Source organism: Corvus brachyrhynchos, unplaced genomic scaffold (genome assembly GCF_000691975.1).
Source record: "Corvus brachyrhynchos isolate BGI_N302 unplaced genomic scaffold, ASM69197v1 scaffold68, whole genome shotgun sequence".
Classification (NCBI taxonomy): Eukaryota; Metazoa; Chordata; class Aves; order Passeriformes; family Corvidae; genus Corvus; species Corvus brachyrhynchos.
The window spans coordinates 2,301,018-2,304,761 of NW_008240039.1; the positions used below are offsets into that span (position 1 = coordinate 2,301,018).

Genomic DNA, 3,744 nt, shown 5'->3' on the forward strand with positions numbered 1-3,744 from the left:
GCTAATTAGCATTAGCCACGGGTTCGGCGCGGGGATGCTAGGTGGGCTGTGGGTGTGTAGCGATCGCCTGAATGTCCGAGATCGCGTCGGGTTATATCGGCGTTAGAGGTGCCTATGGGGGACATGGCGCATCCCACACCTCCAGGCAGCCCACACCCCTCACCTGCAACCATCCCACACTTCCGACCTCCAGCCATCCCAGCCCTGCAGGAACCCCACACTTCCGACCTCCAACCACCCCATCTCCCACCATCCCACCCCTCCAACCATCCCATCTCCCACCATCCCACCCCTCCAACCATCCCGCATCTCTCGCCTCCAACCATCCCACCTCCCCGACCCTCTCACCTCCCAGAGCAGGCACCCACTACACCATGCCCTGCCCTCCATCTGCCTTTTGCCCTAGGCACCCACTGCACCATGCCCTGCCCTCCATCTGCCTTTTGCCCTCCAGCTCACACCACGCCCTTTGCCAAGGGTGTGGCTGTTGGCACACGCTTCCCCTCGCACCCTGCTCCTATCTCCCTACAGTGCCTGTCACGAAATTTACCTTAATCTGGCCTTTCGTCATCGGCTAATTATCCTTTCTGATACAAAACTGTTTGACAGTGCACGCCACTTTGTGAGGATCACTCAATCTCAAGTACAGACATAAAGTGGTGAAATGTAAGAAACCCTTTCCCAGTCTGTACTTGAACTGGAAAAAAACCAAAAGGTTTTGGTACATTGATATCATCAGGAGTTTTGTCACAAACTTCAACAGAGGTGGGATCAAGCCCCTGGATGGATGCCAACAAGAAAACAATTCTTCAGTTACCAAACCCGTTGGGTTTTGTAATTTCAAAATTGCATCTTCTACCAATGCTACTTTAAAGAGGCCACGCTCACACATGAGGATCACTGGATAAATCACACCAGGATGAATCCACTCAGTAAGAGCAAGTTGCACCATATGAGAATGTGGCAATTGGGGATTTTTTTTTTCTTCTTCTTCTTCCTTTATGTAGTAATTTGTTTTTGAGGAACCAGGGAGCTGTAAATAACTGATGGTCAGTAAAGGCTGAAACAAACTTGAAAAAGAGGAAGCAGTTGCTGGATGTGGGAAAATACCACTGGCCATGTTACACCACTCTCGAAAGTACGGGATTTTGAGCCAAAATTTCTCTTTAGTCCTTCTTTCCAGAGGCCAGTGTGAAAGGAATTAAGGCAACAATACACAGCTCTGTGGGCTTAATGATACCTCAGAGCCTCAAATGTCTTTAATGTGCTGAAATGGATTCTCAAACTGTAAAGGGACACCAGAACATGACACTAGGCAGGAATTCAGCTTTAGGGAGCCAAACATTGCCCTGAAACCTGAAGTGAAAAACCATCCCAGGAGAGATGCTTGGACATGGAGCCCCTGTCAGCCACCACTCACTGACCAAGGAAGAGGTTGCCCTCTGAGCTGGCTCTTGAGATGGATTCTTCCAAATTCAGCAGGGTGAAAGTGATAAATCCCCACTACAGCCACAACAATTTACATTGGCTGCTCAAAAATAAACACTTTAAGTGGCAGGTTGTTCTTCCCACAGCTCAGCGTCTTCCCTGTGGTTGCTCAATATTTTGTAAGAGGCCTGAACTCTGCAGCACGAGGAGCACTTATCCCTGGTAATTGGTGGAGATAAGACTGCTAAGCAGCTGAGCCTGTCCTATTTATAAAAGGGCTGCAGTTAAAACAGCAGCTCTGAGCTGGGCAAGTTCAGCAGCGACCTTGGGAGCTCTGCTTGGGTGTTGGGATGAGTGTCCCAGGCTGTGACAGCTCTTCCCTCTACAGACTGCAGTGACAGGAGAAACAGAAGAGTTTTAGGTCCCTTTTGAGCTTGTTCTCCCTAACACTGTGACCAGAACACTGCGGCTCAGCAGTCTAAGCCAGGTTGTGCTTCCTTTCTCCCAGGGAAGAAAATAAAGAGAAATGTTGGCAGTTACTTGAGAAATGAGCATAAAAACATTCTGCCTTTTTTTTTTTTTCCTATTGGGGCTCTCAGTTGCTAGAAACAACAAAAAAGAAGATAATTCCACAAAAATGCTGTTGTTTGACAACTTGCATAGATGTGCCTGATACAGAGAGGCTCTGTTCAGCCTCCACCTACACCCCAAACCCACCTCCAGCAGGAGGCATTTCCACTGAGCAGGAAGCAATTAGCAAATTGTCTCTATTAACATCTAACAGGGTTGAAGAACATAGCTCTTACCTCTCAACCTTCATTTCAAACAGCCTCTGATGACTCAGAATTCCTGAGGAATCACGAGAAATAAAAAGGTACCACAAAGCCTAAATTCTGATGGAGTTGGTGGCACGTGAATGTGACAAATAAATTATTTCTCAATGGTCACACACTGACACAAACACAGGGAAATGCTTTTCATTATTCAGGCTGATTACCAACACCTCCAATCGTTATGTAAATGTCATTGTCCCAATTTTGAGGCTGAACTACATTATTTGACTTGCACAAGGGTTAATAAATCTGAGATAAGCGATTGGGAATGTTGGCCTGATACCCAAACTCCATCCCCAGATCATCTTTGCCAGTGGCAGGGTAGGACTGAGAACTGCTGGCAGCCAGGAAAGGAAAGTTAGGTAAGAGAAGTGGAGAGATTTTGAAGAAATCCAACATGGAGATGAATATCATAATATGCAGCCAGGACTTACCTCCTGTCTTGAAGCAGGATGTGGAGGAGAGAGAGACCTGCAGAGAATGGGTTGTGGTGTTTGGGAGGTGCTCTGTGTCTTCCTGAGTGACTAACGGAGTCTGCTTTTCTGCCTTTAAAACAGATAAAACCAGTTACTTTCCTGTTTATCAATCTTGTCACGATTGTAATCTCCCTGGCACAGGAAATGCGTCGTTGCGTGCACCCCAGAAGAGTTCTGAAGTGGATGGGTTTCCATTTGTACCTAAAAATAATTTATAAACTGGTCTACTTATCACACCATTTCACCGTTCCCAGGAAAACTGGTGATTCTTTTGAGTTCACAGCAGACCTCGATTCTTTTCAGGAAAGCAGCTTGATGAACTGGAAAATTTAAAAGCTTCTGGTTGCTTCAGTTTCCCAGATCCTTCTGCAAGCACAGTCCTGCAGTGCTGGATTTTAAACCAAGTTACCAGCAAGATGTGCAGCCCAGAGGAATGAATTCTGTTTTCTGTAGGATCCCTCTAAAGCCAAGCACCCCTTAAACCTTTACTAGGCAAAACTTTCACACTGGCAAAGTCAACATTGTCTGCAATTCTGAAGGGAACTGTGGGGAAAACATCTTGGTTTTCTATAAAATACCTTTGTTTTGGGGAGGTCTGGGAATTGCAGTTGCTTCCTGCCCACAAGCTGCCAGTGCTTCCAGTATTTATGGCAGGAATACAGGAGAGAGGTCAGAATTCCTCACAGAATTCCAGCTCTCAGTATTTCAAGGAAAAGGGCTTATTTGTATCACCTGGACTATCGTCAGAACACACCCCAACGCCATCACAAACTGCTCAAAGATACTGAAACTGCCACTCCAGCTACCAGTTGGCCCTTGATGCTGGGGGGACTGGTTATTCTGGGGCCTTTCTTTGCCAGAAGTCACCCAAGTCGAGCGAGCAAGATAAACACCGTGCTGTAAGAATGGAGGAAGTTAGGTCACCAGCTTCCATAACTGCCCAGACTTTGAAAATAACCTGAGGAGTGCCAACAAGAGTGAGATGGTTCCTCTGCACTGGATTCCTC

At 46.7% G+C, this 3,744-nt stretch overlaps 1 protein-coding gene across 1 annotated transcript in view; it reads right to left on the reverse strand.

Annotated features, from left to right (window-relative positions):
• Nucleotides 1-2,797, reverse strand: part of NADK (NAD kinase) — a 21,226-nt gene extending 18,429 nt beyond the window's left edge. The window contains exon 1 of the mRNA XM_008641180.2: nt 2,696-2,797. The gene's annotated coding sequence lies outside the window, so the exon portion shown is untranslated. The remainder of the gene's footprint in view (nt 1-2,695) is intronic.
• Nucleotides 2,798-3,744: the final 947 nt, after the last annotated feature.